Below are 20,885 nucleotides of genomic sequence, written 5' to 3' on the forward strand. Positions count from 1 at the left end.
CCCTAGGTAACCATAAACCAAGATTGAATTAAACTAATCATTAATCAATTATGTATCTCATTCATTCCTAGGGGCTCTTTCAATCCTCTCAGCATATAATGAAGGAAATCAAATCTATGTCAGGATTTCCATGGCTTCTATCACTGTAGCAGATAAAGAGAGCTTAGAGACTTAAGACAGCCTTCAAAATGAAATCAAGATTATTGTCCCTTAAGTCTTAGCTGCCTTTTCCCCTCATATATAGACTATTGCTTTAAAAGTTGCTCTAGAACTGCAGTGATCTTTCAAAAAATGCTTAAAATGTCTTTACTACTATGGAAAGAGCTATTTGATCTATTTGGTTCACTGAAGGAATGAACACTACATGCAAATATCTGTACAAGAGACAATAGAGGAGAAAGGATCTTGGATGTTGGATAGAAGACCTCCATTTTAATCTTGGCTCTACCATTTCATGACTGATTCTGGGCATACCATTTCATTGTTCTGAATCTCTTTTTCTTTACCTATCAAGTGGATACTATCTCTGCATATTAAAATAACCAATCTTTGCCTTGGAGAACAGAAAATGGAACTTAGTCTCTTATTCACAGTTGCAAGGTGGAGGGCTATAACAGCAAATGTGGCATATATTATTAGAACTATTTATTATATTGTTTTTGCTTCACTATTTTTTATTGTTATAGAGTTCAGTCTGAGGGTACATTCAGAAATTGCTTTCATGTAAAAACAATAGGTATCAATAGAACTTACAATTTAAATAAAATAAAATGAAACGGAGTACTGATATTTATGTGATTGGACTACTATGAAAAGCAAATGGAATACATATATACATAGAGCATTCTACAAATATGAACTGTGCTTATTTTCTTAAAGAAAGAAAAGTGAATTTTTTACTCTATGTATTAGTTACGTCATTCCCTTACTCATCAATATAGGGACTGTTTTTGTCCAACTATGGCAAAGCATTTTGAACTCATATTTGTCTGATCAGCCACTGTGGGACACACTGTAATTTGACTCTAACCTAGTGATATCATTTTGGTCCTCTTTGAGAACGAAGGACAACAATCACCAACTAATCATAGGATATTCTATCTTCTTTGGCCTTGGTTTTTCTTGGGGGATCAAGTTCCATACTCACAAGTACAAAATAATTCAGGAGCTTCTTATAGAGTTTTTTTTCTCTTCTATTTGCTCATTACTATTTCAACATAAAGCACTTTATTTTGTTTGTTTTGGAAGTAATTGGGGTTAAGTTACTAGCTTAGGGTCATATAGCTAGTGAGTATTTGAGATCAGATTTGAACTCGGGTCTCCCTGATTCCAGGGCCAGTGCTTTATCCACTGTACCACCTTGCTGTCCCAACATAAAGTCCTTTCAGACCACATTAGTAAACCTCTTGCTGTTTTCCTTGTTGCCCTGTTCTCATATCTTGTTCCCAGGTACCCAAGTTAAAATTCCTGAAAAATGCTTTTCTATTTTGAAACACTAGCTTATATGGTTTCACTCATGTCAGTGCGAGCTTCCAGGAGCAAATAGTTCCTGTGGATCTTTGATTAATAGATAGTCACATTAAAGGAGGGTAGAACCTTTATAAAAGGAAGAAACCAATTGAGCCTCCAACTACTGTCACAGCCGACTTCTTTTCATGAACTGATTGGTTATTGACTGAATTGACCAGACCATTTAGCCAACATAATAAAAAAATCTGTGAGTATAGAGACACTCCAGAAGAACCTCCAATCAGTTACATAGCAAGCATGATCCAAAAATAATCCTACTTTATTCATGAAGCTGCTTAACCTTATCACAATGGGATAAGTAGAGATTTGAAACAAATAAAGATGATGGAGGATCCGAAAGGACAATAGAAGATAATGGATGGAGTGCTGGACTTTGATTCAGGGAGACCTAGTTTCAAATCCTAAGCAAATTATTTAACTTCTCTCAGCCTTAGGCAATTCTCTAAGACTATAAATCATAAATGGATCAGAAGTTCCCATACAAACAAAATCAAGATCTTTGATGTACTAATTAATGTTTTTATGTGGTTGACATTATTTTGATGATTTTTATTTGACATCATTTTGATGACTTTGGAGTCTTCATTTTGAAGAAGACGAAAATGAGATCGAGACTTTTCCAAATTCAATCAGATAGAGTTTTGATTTACATTTCTTTAGTTCTATTTTCCCATGGAGGTTCTTCATTTCATTATTGGATGGAACTGAGAACTGCAGCTATTTCTAGAAGCAGACTTCAATTTATCTAACAGTTATCAATAGCTAACAATGTATCTGATCTTTTCTCAGTTATAGGAAGCATAATCAGAACATTAGAAGTAACCTTGCATATCAAGTTCAACAGCCAGTGCTGGCATTTTTTCTTCATCCAGATTCAGTGACAGAGTTTACTGCTTCCAAATATCATTCCATTGTTGGATACTGAAATTGTCAGAAAGTTCTTCCTCAAATTTGACCAAAATCTGTGTCCCTGTAACTTTTACCAATTAGTATAAGATATTTTTAGAATCACAGGACTTTAAAGCTTGGAATACCATAATATACACCTAGTTTAACCCCACTATTTTATTTCTGAGGAAATGGAAAAACTTGAGATATGAAGTGAACTTGTCTAAATCATGCAGATGCTAAGTATCACATATTTCTGGAGCTATATCACGAATCATTGAGCTTTTAAGATTTGGAAGTAACCTCAGAGATAATCTAGTCTAATACATACCTGAACAGAAATCTCCTCTACCACATTCCTGATGTGATGTTATCTGGGTTCCTTTTGAAGGCCTCCAATAACAGAGAATTCTTTACTACAGAAGGTATCCACTTTCATTTTTGGAAAGTCTAAAATGAATTGTTATGAAGATTTTTCTTACACTGGGCCAATTTACCTGTATATAATTAAAAGTAGAACATATCTAATATCTCTTCCATATGAAAGCTTTTCAAAGCTCTTCATAATCTCAGCCCCTCCTATTTTTCCAGGCTTCTTACATCTTACTTCTGCCACATAATCTTTGATCTGGCGCTGGTCCTCTGGTTGTCCAACAAGACATTCCATCTTTGAACTCTGATCATTTTCTCTGACTGTCCTCTATGCCTGGAATGCTTTCCTTCTTCAAGTCTGCTTATTATACTTTCTGACTTCCTTTAAATCCCAACTAAGCTCGTATCTTTTTAAAAATATATTTATAGCTTTTTGTTTTTCAAAATACATGCAAAGATAATTTTCAATATTCACCCTTGAAAACCCTTGTGTTCCAAATTTTTGTACCACCCTCCTGACCTCCCCCATCCCCTACACAGCAAGTAATCCAATATAGTTAGTTAAACATGTGAAATTGAGCTAAACATATTTCCACATTTATCATGTTGCATAAGAAAAATCAGATAAAAAGGGGAAAAATAAGAAAAAACACAAGCAAACAACAACAAATAAAGGTGAAATTCTGTTTTTCTGTTGACATCATTTTGATGATTTTGATTTGACATCATTTTGATGACTTTGGAGTCTTCATTTTGCAGAAGAGGTGGTACCTCAGACTTGTCTTAATTTGCATAAAACCCCATCTCTTGCAGGAAGTTTTCCCCAAACCTTTTAATTCTAGAACTTTTACTTTATTATTTCCTATGTATTCTAAACATAGCTTGCTTTGTATATATTTGCATGTTGCCTCTCCCATTAGATTGTAAGTTTTTTTTATTTTTGGATATTAACCATCTTTTTACTGTTTTTGTATCTCCCAGTATTCAACACAGTACCTGGCACATAGCAGATGTTTAATAAATGTTGATTAAGTGATTAAAATACTTGGTGATAGTTATATTTCCTCTGAGTCTTTTTTCCAGACTGCATAATTTTTCCTCTTTTTTTGTTTAATAGTAGTGGAAAACTATGATAATAAAATAACTAATCATAGAAATCATTTAATTCTACTTTTGCAACTTAAAAAAAAATATTCCAAAGTTCAGTGAGAAAGTATGGTTTACTGGAAAGAATGTTGGATTTTAAAAGTAAGAAGTCCTGGTTTCAAATCGTGGGGAAAAAGTTGTGTTGGAGAGGCCGAAGGAGGTAAGCTGAACAGGGATAAGAAATGAACTGCAAAGAATTTGTGAAGGAAATTTTGAAGATTTTAGAATGGATAAAAGCCTGGAGTTTCAATAGGAGAGGGGGAAATTTGGAAGGATTTGAGGAGAAGATGAAGGAGAGGGATTTGAGCCAAAAGTGGAGAATGAGTCAAGATGAGAGGTAAGGATTGCAGGTGAAGGAGAAGAAGAAAGATCTGAGGAGAAACAGAATATGGAGAGGAAAGAGAGGAATGTAATGTAGAAGAGAGAAATGTAGAAGTATTTTAGGCAATATGAGTTAGTGAGATAAGGTAAGAAGTTAGTGAGAGATATAAAAGGAAGTTGGGTGCTGATCAAAGTGTCGTGGGGGGGCCAATAAGGTAGGAAAGAGACTGACAACTCCAACAGAACTAAATAGTTCCATGAGGAGTTTGCCACAAGAGTCCGTCGGGGAGCCATTACCAAGAAAAACTAGGACTGAGGATCCTACTTTCAGTAAGTGTGGAGAGTAGTGCCATGACCTGTATTAAATGTATGGTATTAATGTTTCTGCTATGCTTAAGTGACTATTACTCAAGCTCAAAGTACAGGCTGTTCTCTCTCCTAAAAAGAGAAGGTAAATTAATTCAGTGAACGCTCCTTCAGTCTCCAGGTAATCAGAGAAAAGTAAGTGTTCTTAAAAAGTGGAAGATAGGCTTCAATGTGAAAATAAAGATAAAAATGGATTTGAAGAAGTAGAAGGAAATCCTGACCTTTGTCAGGTATTTGGAGAGTAGAAGGAAATGTCATGCAGAGGAAAAGGAAAAAAAGACAACTGCTTAAAAGAACTAGGAAACAGCTATAAAGGTCTTCCAGAGGAGGAAGGTTTTGTATTATCTAAAGATGAAACAGTTGTTCCCTCACCAAGGAGAGGTGTTATGGATCCCCAGGTGCTGTAAGTTGTGATATTATTGATAAGCGTCAGAAGAGAAGGGAACAGTAGTGGCTGCTGACTCCCTTCTTAAAAGTACTGAACCACCAATTTGTCAACAGGAGCTAAGTGCAGAGAGAGCTACCCTCATGCTAGGACTTTCAAGTGGGATAACTACTACCTATACTTCTGGTGATTCACATGGTTATGGAAGCTAGAAAACAATGGTAAAGATGGTGAAGTTTCAAACTAGAAAGGGACACAATAGTTGAATTCATTACTTTTGCCTCTCAAAGGGAATTTCAGGAGAGATAGGCAGATTTATAAAGTGAACAGCGATTTAAAATGATGGAATTTGAAATTGAGATGTGTATTTCTGTCCAATAACTTACACAAGATTGACAGACTTCGGGCCTAGGATTGAAGGGCAACTAACTAGGGCTGAAAAGAAGTTATTTGCCTGAAGTCTTGCCAATCTAACCAAGAAGGTTTTAAACTAAAAAATGCAGGGGAGGGGAAAAGGCAGAGAAAATTGCCTGTTTCTACTGATACCTAGAAATCAGGGAAAAGAAAAAAATGATCTCATAGAGGTCACTGACACTTGGTGGGATGAAGTCTGTGACTAGAATTTGTCTTTGGATGAATCTATTTTATGCACAAGAAGAATAAATAAACGAACACATAAATGAATGGGGGGAATAGAGTTACATATTTAGAACATATGCTTATATGAAGAAATTCAAGACCCAAAAGAAGAAACTAGAGTACATCTAGTTTTTAGAAGAAGATAAATGGAGACTGGAACAGAAACTACAGTAGTAAACCAAATCAATGAACAAGAATTTATTAAGTACATACAATATTAAGCACTTGGTAGTCTCTTTTTACAAAGAATGAAATAATCCCTATTTATAAATATATTACATTCTATTTAATGAAATAAGTATATATGCAGAAATGCACAACATACATACAAAATGAAGAAATACTAATAGACATAAACTCATTAAATAAACAGTAATGCAGGTAGTAGTAGTAATAGGATACTAGCTTTAGTGGAATCAGGAAAAGCTTCATGTGGTAGTGCTTCAGTTGAATTGTAAAAGTAGTTTGGTTATTGGTATAGTCAATTATGCTAATAGTTTTCCTAATATTGAACCAGCCCTGCATTCCTGGTATAAATCCTACTTGGTCATAGTGTATTATCCTGGGGTTGAATTGTAAAACTAGACAGGCATTTTATGAAATACAGGGAACGAAGGGTCCCTTCCAGATATGTGGGATGGCCAGTGAAAAGGTAGGAAGATGAAAGTTGGAATATTAGGGCCAGAAAAGTGACCTATTTGGTTGGAACAGCATTAACATATAATGGAACTGGAGAGACAGGCCATAAAAGGCTTTAAAAGGTAATCAGAGTTTATTTGATCTTAGAAGGAGTTGATAGTCCCAGCTTAGTTTGACCATTTTTCAGAGTATTATGAGCAATTCTTGGTGCCACATTGAGTTGGTACCATATCAATGGCAAGGACATATCAATGTTCTTGAGGAATGACATTGATAAGTCAGAAGGTATCCAGGGAAGGACAACCAGGAGTTGGTGAGGAGCCCTGAGTTCATATTATATAAGGATCAGTTGAAGAACAAAGGATGGGTATAGCTCACAAAGAAAAGTCATAGGGGAAACTGATAGCTATTTTCAAATATATAAATGGATTTTCATGTAGAAGAAGGAATATTCTGGAGTTGCTTGTCCTTTGAGGTAAGAACCAAGAACAATGGATTTCAGCTTGCTGTAATAATATGCATGAGAATTATCTGAAAGTAGAGTAGACTACTTAGGATGCCTTCTTTTTGGAAGTCATAAAGCAAAAATTTTATAACTATTTGTCAACCATATTGCAGAAGAAATCATTTTTCAGGGTTTGGTTGGACTAGATGCCTCTGAAGTTTTGTTCAACTCAGAGCCTTTATTCTACTGACTCAGTCTGCCTAAAAGATACATATTCTCAAACAAAACTGACAGAGAACTGACATCTCCTAGAAACATCCTACTCATTCTCTGTAAGAGGCTTACTATTCTTTTTCATGGAATCCTCAGGTCCCTGAGGTGTAGGGTAGCTACACTTCAGATTTAGACAGTACACAATGTTAATGAACTGCTTATATTCCAATTGGTACTGAAGTTGTGAAACTGATGCCATGTGGCTGGTGGGTTGCTATCATAATATATAAGGAACCTGCCCTCTGGGAGTTGTTTGATTATTTTCTTCCTACCTGGAGGATTTCTCAAGTGGGGATGGCTGAGTGTTTCATACTAAAGGAATTAAGATACAGATGACAATGCTTTGCAAGACTTGACTCTCATTATCACCAAAGTATTTATAAAAAAAAAAAAACCTTGCATACATTATACTTTTTTTCAGGCATTAGTTTGGATGACTTCTAGTATCTCTTCCAATTTCAAGTTTTATGATTCTAGTTATGCTACTAAGAGATTCTTCATTTTAGGATCCTGAGCTGGAGCTTGAATTCAGGCTGGAACATAGAATCATGAAATAAGTCCTAAACTGGGAATCTCTAGGAAATCTTCCCTTTTTGGGGGAAGGGGGGCTCTCAATTTCTTCATATGTAAAATGAAAGGTTATCTCAAGTCTCAATTTTCTAAAGAAAGGAAATAAAAAATGTTTTCTAATGTAGATAGTAGTTTAATGATATTTCTCAATTTCTTAATATAGAAAGCAGGTGGTACAATAGATAGCATATTGAATTTGGATTTTGGAAAATTTATTCGAATTCTTCTCCAGTAGTCAAGCTACTTAAATTTGCATCTAACACAGCCTCAATTCCCCCCTCTGTAAAAATGAAGATAATTTTAGCAACTATCTCTCAGGGCTGTCAAAAATAAGATGGTGTATAAAGTGCTGTGCAAATTTTAAATTACTATATAAATGTTAGCTTTTGCTATTGTCATTATTATTACTATTATTAGCCTTGTCCTCTAATATAGAATACCATAAACATTTCAGAATGTTTATTTCTTAATCTTTCTATATTTCTAAATTGATTTTTTTCACTTTTAGTGTTTAAGCAGTCTAAATACAACAGACTGACACCCTAATTGTCTCTTTGCCTGTGGACACCCAAAAGAACATTGCTGTGTCCAGATTTATACTCAGAAGTAAATATCACAATGAGGCAGATTTTGGCACAGCATAAGAAGGACATTAATAACAAATTAAACTCTCTGACAAAACAGTGCTGTTCTAATAAACAGTGAATTCCTTGTGATTAAAGATATTTAGGCAGGGACTACAGATAATAATTTATCAATTAATTAGTCACCCAATTGGGGCATCTAGGTGTATAATGGACAGTGTTAGATTTGGAACCATGAGTTCAAATTCAGCCTTAGAAACATCTTAGTCACTTGGCAAGTCACTTAAACTCTGCCACTGAAGAAGGAAATGGCTAGTCACTTCTGGATCTTTGCCAAGAAAACCCATGAATAATTGTCTGTGGGATCATAGAGACTTGAGCACAAGTGAAAAATGATTGAATACCAACAATCTACCAATTCAGAATTTATTAATCAGCTAGACAGGATGCTAGATGTAAAGATATGGATCTAAAAAATCAAACAATTCTTTCTTTTAAAAGGAGTTTATATTTAATCAGGAGTTGGAAAGGAAAAGAAATAACATATATAAATATTTGGAATAAATGTATTTAAATGGATAAGCTTATATCCATATGGAATAAAAATAAAATGATCATAAAATTGTTAGATTCAAGATAGTTTGGGAGGTCAGGCAGTAGGAATGGTACAGTTCAGGATAGCTTTGTGTAGAAGGTCTTGCTTAACCTGTGACTTAAAAGAAGAGAGAAATTCTTGAAGTTAGGCATGTATGACAGGGCATACAAAAGCACTGATGGATGAATACATGAGTTATAGTGAGATGGCCCATTTGGCTAGATTACAGAGTGAAGAAATGGGAGCAATGTACAATGAAGCTGAAACAAAGAACGTTGGGTCTAAGTTGTGAAGAGCTTTAAAAGTTAAAGGAGTTTAAATTTGATCCTGACAATAATAAGGAATCGCTAGATTTTCTGAAGGGCAGCTAGATGGTACCTTGGATAGGGAGCTGGACCTGGAGGCAGGAAGACTCATCCTCATGAGTTCAAATCTGACCTTGGATACTTTCTATCTGTGTGATCCTGGGGAAATCACTTACCTCTGTTTGCCTCAGTTTCTTCATATGTAAAATGAGGTGGGCAAGGAAATTGCCAGGAAAACCCCAAATGGGTCAAGAAGAGTCATAGATGATTGAAAAACAATTCAACAGTAACAAAAATTTTTGGTTAGCAATAATAATAACCTAACATTTTAAGATTCTGTTTTGTAAAATGCTTTACATTTATTATCCAAGTTGTACTTATAATTACTCTAGAAGGTAGTACTATTATTATCCCCATTTTAAAGATGGGGTATATGAGTCACAGAGAAATTATGTGGCTTGCCTAGGTTCACTCAGTTAGAAAATATCTAAGGCAGGATTCAAATTTAGATCTTCCTGCCTCCAAGTCCAGTACCACATTTACTATACCACCTAAGAAAGTGACAAGTTCAGATATATGCTTGAAGAAAATTATTTTGAAAGTTGTATGAAGGATAAATGAGAGTTGAGGGTCATACATTAAAGAGACCAATTATGAAGTCATTTCAATAGATCAGGTGAGAGGTAATGAGCATCTGAATCAAAATGGTGACCTTGTGGCTAAAAAAAAGTACTTGAATGCAAGAGATGTCATAGAGGCAGAAATGATAACATTTGGCAAGTGATAGACAAGAGTAGGGTGAGGAAAACTGAGGAATTGAGGATATGGCTCTGGGAAACCGTAAGTTTGGTTCTTCAAATAGGAAAGATCAGAAAGGTGGACTTTGGGAGAAAGATGATGCAAATGTTGAGTTTGAGATGTATATAGTTTATAGGTATATAGTTTAAAATGGCCAGTAATCAACTGATGAGTAGGTTTGGAACTCAGGAGAACCTAGGACTAAAAGTATAGATCTGGGAATCATTTGTAGAATCAAACATTTCTACCTAGTTCAAGATGTCCAATAGACAGTTGGTGATGTGAAACTGGAATTCAAGAGAAAGGTTAGAACTAGATAGATCTGAAAATCATCTGAATAGAGATGTTAATTGAGCCCATGGAAACTGATGAGATCACCAACTTAGTTTTGAAGAAGAGAAGACATAATTAGTGGGTGTTACTTGAATTAGGATCCAGAAAAATGAGAGAGAGAGGGAAAGAGGGGAGAGAGGGGAGAGAAGGGAGAGAGGGGAAAAAAATGAAAACAAAATAGGGATGATTTTCTCCCCTAGGCTTCTCTATTCTGTTTTATATGTATAGTATGTATGCTATCTAGAGTGATATTTATTAAAATTTCTAAAATAGAGTATAGATGCTTATCTGGGTTTCGAGTATTCTGGAGAGAGGGAAGAGAGGGGAGAGAGGGGAGAGAGGGGAGAGAGGAGAATTATTAGTCAGATTAGAGTACAAAGAAAGCAAGGGCATAAAAAATCCAGAAAGAACAGTATCCAGGAGAAGAGTGCTTGATAGTGTCAGAAGCTACAGACAGATTGAGAAGGATAAAGATAGAGAAAAAGTCATTGGATATGACAATTAGGAGATTATTAGTGAGATTGAGAAGCATAATTTCAGTTGAAAGATGAAGCCATAAGCCAGGATAGAGTGGGTTTAGAAAAGAGTGAGAAGAGAGGATGTCAAAATACTGAGTAGTTAGCAAAGCACTCTATATAAATGATCTGATTTGAATCTTACAACTTTGCTTTGTATACTACAGGGGCTTAGTTGGTATTTTTGAATGGAATGCTTTTATTTGCCTTTACTTTTATTTTTAAAAAGTGACAAAAAAATCAAGAAAATAACAACAAAAAAGTGAAAATACTATGTTGTGATCCATGTTCAGTCTCAAAAGCCCTCTCTCTATAGATGCAGATAGCTCTCTCTATCATTAGTCTACTGGAATTGGCCTGAATCATCTCATTGTTGAAAAGAGCCATGTCCATCAGAATTGATCATCATATAATCTCTAATAATAGTACGATTTAGAGCATTTTTTCATATAACTAGAAATGACTTTAGTATCTTCATCTGAAAATTGTCTGTCTTTGACCATTTATCAATTGGAGAATGGCTTGTATTCTTATAAATTTGAGTCAATTATCTATATTTTAGAAATGAGGCCTTTATCAGAACTCTTAGATGTAAAATTTCCCCCAGTTTTCTACTTCCCTTCTAATCTTGTCTGCATTGGTTTTGTTTGTACAAAAACTTTTTAGCTTAATATAATAAAAATTATCCATTTTGTATTTCATTCTATACTCTAGTTTTCCTTTGGTCATAAATTCCTTCTTTCTCCACAGATCTGAGAGATGCACTATCCTTTGTCCTTCTAATTTGCTTATAGTATCACTTTTTATGTCTAAATCATGAACCCATTTCAAACTTATTTTGGTATGAGGTGTTAGGTGTTGGTCAATATCTAGTTTCTTCTAGTTACTTCCTCTAAGTATACCATCATATTGTCTGCAAAGAGTGATAATTTTGTTTCTCATTATTTACTCTAATTCATTTCATTTCTTTTTTCTCCTTTTATGACTAAAGCTAACATTTCTAATAAAATATTGAAAAGTAATGCTGATAATGGGCAACCTTGTTTCATCCCTGATATTAATAGGGATGCTTCTAATTTATCCCCATTAGATATGATGCTTGCTGATGATTTTAAATAGAGGCTACTGATCATCTTAAGGAAAACTCCACATTCCTATTCTCTCTAGTGTTTTTAATAGGAATGGGTGTTGGATTTTGTCAAATAATAAAAAAGTGATATTTCTTAAAAAGAAAACTAGGACTAATGAGAGATAGTTAGAGAATATGGGGACACAGGGGATGCCCAGTTAAATAAATACAAGCAAGAACTCTGTGAAATGTGAGTTGCTACCACAGAGGAATAAATTCTAAATGACCATTTGTTAGGGATGTTGGGTATGGGATTCATGAGTAGGATAGAGGTTTGGACGTGCTGATCTCTAAGATTCTAACTTTGAAGTCTATGAATTTAAAAAAATGAAAACAAAATAGGGATGATTTTCTCCCCTAGGCTTCTCTATTCTGTTTTATATGTATAGTATGTATGCTATCTAGAGTGATATTTATTAAAATTTCTAAAATAGAGTATAGATGCTTATCTGGGTTTCGAGTATTCTGGATCTATGAAATATAAAGGGAATCTAAGATGTATTCTCTGCTTTCAAGAAGTTTCCTGCCCCCCTTTCCCCCCCTTCCCTGCCCTGATTATGTTACATTTCAACTTCTTTCTCTGTTCCTCACAATATTTAGCCCTCTTTTATGCCCTGTCTTCCTCATTATTTTGCTAAAATATATTTGGGTCTCCCAATAAAGGCAAAAGGAACCAACTAGGGAAGATAGAGATCATGGTGAATTTGAGCAATCAGAGAAGACTTCACAGAGGAGCTGGGCCTCAGAAGCTAAGCTCAGGATAAGATTGAAGGGAGATATTTTAGACTGGAAGCTGAGGCTCAAACAAAAATCATTAGATGTAGCCTGTATCCAGCCACTGAAAATCAGAGTACAAGATTGTGCAAAAAGAGTGCAAGATCCTTAATGGCGAAGAGTGGACAGCAAGATGAGATTCATCTCCATGAGTGGTTTTTAATAGTAGCAAAGCCAAGATTGAAGTTCTATATGTTTACTTAGCAAAGAAAGAGCTCAGAACCTACTTGACACAACAAAGAGGGCACTCTGTATTTATTCTACTTTATGGAAAAATCATGGCTGGGGCTGTACTTAGAGATCATCAATGAGTCTTTCCTTCAGCAAGGAAGAGTTGAACTAAGGAAAGAAGACCATCTAGAAGCACCCAATGTATTCCTTTTAGAACTTAAATAAATTTCATTCAACTGTTTCTCATCAGGAATGAGGAGTGTATGTGCAAAGTAGGATAAACTCTAACAGGAACAGTTATTCCAGCTCTGCTGAGGACAGCACTAATGAAGGGTGTCTTCCTCTTGAGTAGTGCATAGAATGTGTTTATTGATTGAAGATGAAGCTAGTGAGTTTGACATTGGTGAGTTTTGCAGCATAATCTAACTTCTGTCAACCCTGGAAAAAGGAATAGTTGAAAGCATCAGTTTATCCAGTTGGATGTGATGAGGAAAGCTCTCTATTAGAGAAAATGCAATCCAAAGGATTGGAGCTGTACCAAATCACCAAATCAAATCTGATACCAAAACAAGGCTGGCATCAAGTTCTTCTTACATGCTGCTTCTAAATCATGGTGAAGGTGGAGGAGATTTATCAGTTAATTTGAATTGTAAGGGACCTTAGAGACCATTTAGCCCAACACTCTTATTTTATAGATGAAGAAACAAATGCTCAGAGAGGCTAATGTTTTTAATTTGAAGTCAAAGAAATCTTAGGTTGAAATCATCCCTCTTATACTAGATGTGTGAACCTGGGCAATTAATCCTTTAAGAACTCCAGTTTTCATTGCTAGAGAATGAGAAGGTTGGATTAGATACCCTATGAAGTTTCTCTAGTTCTCATTTTATGACTTTTTTACTTGCTCATGGTCACAAAAATAGGAAATACTGGGAATGGAATTCAAATCCTGGTCTTTACTCCAAGTGCAATATTCTAATCATATTTGCAATCCAAGGAGTAGAAGATGAAAAATTTGAAGTCATACAAAAAGTTAGAAACGGAAAAGATGTTTTGAATAAAAATGGGACACAGTCTATTTAAAAAGGGGATGGCTGAATTGCTCTCTCTGATTTTTCAAAGCGGACAGATGTGGGAGAAATGGCCAGGATTAGAGAAGAGTGAATGTTGTCCTGGTTTTCAAAAGAGGAAAAAGAATTGGCTTTTCAAAATGTGGGTCAGTGTGCTTGACTTTATTGTTGACAAAATTCTCTATCAGCTGGTGGTAAATTAGATAGAGAGGAAGACTTTGAGTCTGGCAGTTCTGAATTTATTTCCTGCTTCAGATACTTCCTGGCTATGTAACCAACTGTAAATCACTTACCTTATCTATGCCTCAGTTTTTTCATCTTTCTATGGTATGTTTGCGAAGCATCTTATTTTTTCTGGATCCAAATGCAGATGGAAGTATTAAAAGCACCTACCTCAGAGGGTAGTTGGGAGACCTACATAAAATAATTTGTTTAAAGTACTTTTCAGACTTTGAAGCACTATATAATGGTAAGCACTTTTTTTTAAAAAACAAGACTTTTAGCAAAGCATTTGTCTGTCTTTCATGCTATCATTGTAGTTAAGATGAAAATTATGGGCTAAATGATGCTACAAGTCAAATGATCACACCTCAATATGGTCCTAGCTTTGTGTTATCTCTGAATCCAATAAGCATGCTACATATATTTTTATCCACATCATAAAGTATTAAAGACAATAGGTTCTTGTCCTTGTGATACTCTACTATAGATGTTCCTCTCAATTGATTTTGAGCAAAGACTAATCTCTGGTTTATGTAGGACTATCTTTCTTTGTCTTTGACATTCTTAGGGTATATGAGCAAAATTTAAGTCAAACTTATAGACATCTTAGCTAATTAAAAATTAATCTGCATTTATGGCCTCTAACAATGCTTTAGCATTTTTTGGGGGGGAGGGAGGGATAACTATGAAAAGAAAGGAAAACACAATCCTTTCAACAAATCAGCAATCAAGCAAAACAAATCCATTAATTTGATATTATATTTGTCCACTTTAAAAAAGCATAATTCCAAATTGCTTTCCAGAATAGTTAAACCAATTCATAGTTCCACTAATACAATGCTCTTCTTTTCATAATACTTCCAAAATGAACTATTTCTTACATTTGTCATCTTTGCTAATTTAAATATTGTGGTAGTGATTCCTCAGAGTTGTTTTGATCAATAGGCATGTACTTAATATACATATTAAGTACCTACAGTGTGTGTAAGAATAAGATGAGAAAAGTATGGGAAGATAAATATTGGATCATAGGTGTAGAAAAGAGAGTTTAGAAATATCTGGCCCAACTATCACTTATTTGATAAGGAAACGGTGACTCCCCTAGGGAGGAAGCTAGCTTCCTTTAAGTACTTGTAGATTGGTTACATAAAAGACAGATCAGATTAGTTTTGCTTAACTCTAGGGATTTAAGGCCCATGTGAGGAAAAACTTCTTGAGCTATCAAAAAAATGAAATGGGTTCCCATTCTAGTAGAGAGTAGGTTACTACTCAGAGGACGTTTGATGGATAGCTTGTAGATAGTAATCTCACTTATAAAGAGATTGGACTAGATAGTCACTTTTCCAATGCTAAGATTTTGTGATGTGTGTATTCATAGGCATATTTATGAACTTTTGACTTTCTTGACTTGGCTACCATTTTTGTTGTTATTCAGTTATTTTCAGTCATGTCTGACTTTTTGTGTCCTTGTTCAGGATTTTCTTGGCAAAGATACTAGAGTGGTTTGCCATTTCCTTCTCCAGTCCATATTACAGATGAGAAAACTGAGGGGTTTTAAATGACTTGCCCAGATCACAGCCAGATTTGAATTCAGGAAGATGAGTCTTCTTGATTCCAGGTTCAACACTTCAGTTCAACTACTGAGTTGAACTTTCAGTTCAACTACTGAGGCACTTAGTTACCATTGGCTACCATACCTACACTTGAATTTTTTTCATTCTAGAGGCTTGGTACCTCCTTGTTGGAGTGAGTATTCATCTTCTGTGGCCTTTTCATCTTGGAATATCTCTCTGCCCATGTGATCCCCTTCTCCGGTTGTTGAGTTCCTCTTATGGCCTCCATTTCCCTTTATTAGAATGTAAAGTTCTTGAAGGAAGGGACTTTCTGGTTGTATTTGTCTCCCGAATGCATAGTACAATCCTTAGCATATAGTGTTTAATAAATGCTTGTTGCCTTTCCTAGTAGATACTATACTGAGACACTATAGTGGCCCAGAAGAATATAAGCACCTTGAGGGTGGCAGTGGTTTGGGGTGTGTGTGTGTGTGTGTGGAATAAAAATGGTTTCAATTGGTAAGGAAGAGCTACAGTAAAGAAGACTTAGCAGGAAGCTAGGTCACTTAGTTTCCTTTCTCTAGATTGAGGGAGTTGAACTAAAGGTACTCTACAATCCCTTCAAGTTCTGTCTATGATTTTAACCCATCTAAGGGCAAAGGTTTTTTTTTTCACATTTTCTTCATATTTCCAAAACTTAGCATAATGTCTGGTCTATAAATAAGTGCTTCTTAAATGCTTAGGAATTGATAAATTGAAATATAAACTCCTGTACAGAAGAAGACATGTCTCCTGAGCTATTTCTAGCATCACTAATTTTAGCCCTAGGTACCTGCAAAAGGGGGAGTGTGGAATATTTTTATTAAATGTTCACTCAACTCATGAGCATGATCTAAAAAACACATTTTCTTGTCTGAGTAGCAAGGTAATCAGAATTCATTCAAGTAGGCTGCCTCAGAGAATGCTGACATCACAGGGCAATCTGTTGTGATGGATGCCACTCAAACAGCAATATTATTAGAAGGAATGTAGTCAAAAGGCAGGCAGTTTAAATGTCAGGAAAAGTTCTAGAAGAAGCTCTTCAACACGTAAGACTGCATTGTAGAGTCAAGGATTACTTGTTAGCATCATCTCCCAAACTTTGGTTGACTATAAGGGGAGGGAAGAAGGTTTGGTTTGGTGGGGTAGAAAAAAAAAGTGCTAGATATTAAATCTTTCTTTCATTTATTCCATAAGCCTATTTATTACTGTAAAAAATTTTAACTTGAATTTTTTTTCAATTATACTTAGGCGTTTTTTCATTGACATGTTTCATCTTTCAAAATATTTATTTGAGTTAGCAAAGAATCAACTTTCTTTCCTTTGCCTCACACAATAATTTAATAAAGGTGGAAATCTGAATATCTTATCCATTAAAATTATATCAGTTATGTTAATAGAAGAATAGTTGAACAAGTTGTGGTATTCAATTGTGGTGGAATACTACTATGATATAAAAAAATGAGCTTGGTCATTTAGAAAAACATGAATAAACTGCATGAAATAATAAAGAATGAAATGAATAGAGCCAAGAGAATATTAACTACAAAGAATATATGAAAGAAGACACAACCTGCATCCAAAGAAAGAATTGATAAACAGACATATGTAATGATTTATATATCTATTCCCTTGCAATCTTTTTCTCAAAGACTCTAAGGAAGGGGAATCTACTATCTCTCATGTCAGCTGATCCCATTTTTTGTTAGCATTATTTGTTAAGAATTTTTTTCTTACGTCTATTTGAAATCTACCCCTTTAGAACATTCCTTGATTGCTCTGGAGCAAAGAAAGCACAAATCTTGTCCTTCTTTTGCATTACTGCTATTTTTTCTCCCAGGCTTCCCCTCTGTTCCTTCAATTGATTCTTGTGTAATATGATTTTTATCATAGTAATCCTCCTCTGGACTCTACAGTTTATCAATGTCCTTTCTAAAATGTGCACCCAGAAGTGAATAGAATAGTTTAAATGTGTTATAACCACAGTGTACTACAGTAGGATTATCACCTCTCTAATCCTAGACATTGTACCTCACTTGATGCAAATTTAATTAGGTTCATATCATTGCATTGACTTATATTAAACTTATGGTCTACTAATTTTTTCAGATGAACTTTTATCTCTATATATTTTCTCTTATTTTCTTCTTATGAAATTACTTTTTTTGAACACAACTAGAAGATTTTACATTGATCCTTACTAAATTTGTCCTGAATTTAATCTATAATATCTAATAACATATCTGATTAGTAATAAAATATGCATGCAGTAGTAAAATATGGCATTTTCTTTTTTTTCTGTAAAAGGGATATTAGCTTACTAATGATAATTATTTTATTGATAACAAGGAAACTGGGGGCTCACAAAGGGAGTAAGTAGTCAATAAAAGTCAGAACAATATGTTCTGCTGTTTAGAATTTGGATTCTCTCCATTTAAGTCATCAAGTTAAAACAGCAAGTAATACTGTTTTGTGTATGACACCCAATAAAGTGCCTTGGAATTAAAGAAAGTGGGAGAAATGCTATTTTTCTACTGAGCTACAGGATCCAAATTTCCTTTCTAGTCTAACAACTTTATTTGGCAGATAATGAAACTGAGAATCAAACCAAACAGAGGACCAAAGAACACATTGTGTACTGGGATTCAAACCCAGGTCTTCTACTCAAAAGCTAGTGTTCTTTTAGTTGTACCAAACTTCCATCCCAAAGATTTTTTTATTCCAGTGTTTAGGGCTTGCTATAAAAATCTAATTCATACTTATTTTTCTAGATAATCTTTATACAAACTTGTTGCACTATCTCAGCTAGTCTATTTGAGCCTCTGAAATGATTTTGGGCTTTTCTGCCCCATGTGTTTTTTCTCCTTCCATTTCCTTTGCCTAAATTCCTTTCTTCCATCTCTGATAAAATTTTAGCCATTTTGCAATGTCCAGCTTGAATGACCCAATTCTCCTTTAATTCTTAGCCTTCTCTGATCTTCTGGCTAGACCAGATCCCACTCTTGGGATTTCCAGACACTTACAAATGGCATCACTCACTTGTTTGTGCTGCTTTGCTTTGTATAGACTGAACTTATCTAACGTCATATCTCCTCAATTGGATTGTTAAGTTTTTTAAGCCAAAGAACAGACTTTTAATCTTCTTTACTTACCACACCATACCTAGTGCAGATACTTAATAAGATGTGTTGAATAATTGAGTCTTCTATGTTCAACTTCCCCATATCTCCCTTTTATCCTTTAAAGTTTAACTTTGAATTCTACCTCCAAGGGGCCTCTTTTGATCTTCCTGGATCAAATGAAATTGTATGTGATAATGACAAAAACAACAATACTAACAACGATGAAGATCATGGTGATGATGATGATGCCACTTCAAGTCCAATCCATTTTTCATGTTGTGAAGGAAAAGAAAAACCATAAAATTCAAGTCTAGTATTAGAAAATTACTAGCTGTGTGTCCCTGGGTAGGTAATTTAATTTTGCCTCAGTTTCCTCAATGGTAAAATGGGTATAATAATAATCTCATTTTACAAGGTTGTTATGATGATCAAATGAAATAAGTTGTAAAGCTCTTAGAACAGTACCTGGCACATGATAGGTCCTACATAACTTGTAACTATAATATATGTTTATATACACACACACCACACACACACACACACACACACACATATATGTGTGTGTGTTATGTGTGTGTGTGTATATATATATATATATATATATATATATATATAGAGAGAGAGAGAGAGAGAGAGAGTGAGTGTGTGTGTGTGTGAGTGAGTGTGCAGGGGAATGTCGACCAAATGGATTTTGTATATCCTGAGACTGCTATGAAGGTCTAGTAAGAACTTTGAGATACTAGTGAATTGGATTTTGGCAGCTCAGGGATTTAGACTGGCCTTACATGAAACTGAGATAATGATCATATTGATGCAGAGGATAGCAGAGTGAGTGGTTTTCCATCATCTCCTGGTATCACAGTCAAGATACATTGGGACAAATCAGAAATCCATTACCCCGTCTGTGGAGGTGCTTCAGGTCAGATGGTACTGAGCACTAAAGCGTGTAAACTATGAGATGAACGTGAAGTGGACTGAAGCTATGAATACATGCTTTATAATCTGGTTCTGTGTCATAATGAAACTGGAAACAGAACTCACCAATTATAGGTAAGATGGTTCTCTGTTCTAAGTCATGAAGTAGCATATTGTTAAGCAGTACAAGACAATCAGGAAAAACAGCTTCATCCCTAAGCTCAGGTTAAAATCTGAGCTCTTTGAGAGTTGGGAAAGTTTCATTTCATGGATTTTATACCTAATACTGAGCCTGGTGTACCTGAAGTCAGTGAAAATCTTCAATTAATCCTATATCCAGAAATTCTGCCTAAAAATGAAATGGATGATAAAAAGCATCACAAAAGAAAGAAGAGCTTTCAAAATACCAAGACTCTGTAGAAGATATCAAAGTCATCTGAGAACAGCATGAGGGCTGTGTCAACTTTGCTGCTTTATCTGCTGCTGGAGTTGTAGGGAAGATGCTTTCAGAAAATCCACAGAGGATGAGTTTTTATGGAATACTTTTATTCAGTTACAAAAACAAGTCATTAAATATAACCAAATGGCACTCCCAGAGCAGGCAAGCTTAGCTGAAGCAGCAAGTCAGCCTGAGGGAGAGACAGGAGGTAGCATGTGCCAGTCAATTAAAACTTTGACCACCATGTCCCCGAGATCCTGATGGACATTCTGGCTTTGAACCCAATAGCTTTGGGAATAGCTGTGTTCCTTAAACCAACAAAACTACTTCTAACCTCCACATTGACCCCCACAGCTGGAAGAGGGGGCCCATCTTCATCACCACCAGCAACCACTGCTGACCAAGTGACCTCTACAGGTTGCTGTTTGTCCTTCGATTTTGAAGAGGACAAATGACATTATGGGGTGATGTCTTGGCATGTGCATGAATTGGATTTAAGTGAGACAGAGTTGCACAAAGCACTAATGTATTTAATGTCTTTTGGTTTCCCTTAACCTAGCCATGATGATCTTACTGGGTGTGGCTGCCGCAGTTGCCACAGCTTCTTGGAGCCACACGTGAGACTTGAATGCCAGGTGGACAGCAAAGGTGGACAAGTAACCCCGAAAAGGGCTTGGCTATTCCTCATCCCAGAGGTGCTAGATCTCCTTGAATACCTGGGACACCCCTCCCAAAGGTAGAAAGGCACAG

This window comes from Sarcophilus harrisii, chromosome 4 (assembly GCF_902635505.1).
Source record: "Sarcophilus harrisii chromosome 4, mSarHar1.11, whole genome shotgun sequence".
Lineage (NCBI taxonomy): Eukaryota > Metazoa > Chordata > Mammalia > Dasyuromorphia > Dasyuridae > Sarcophilus > Sarcophilus harrisii.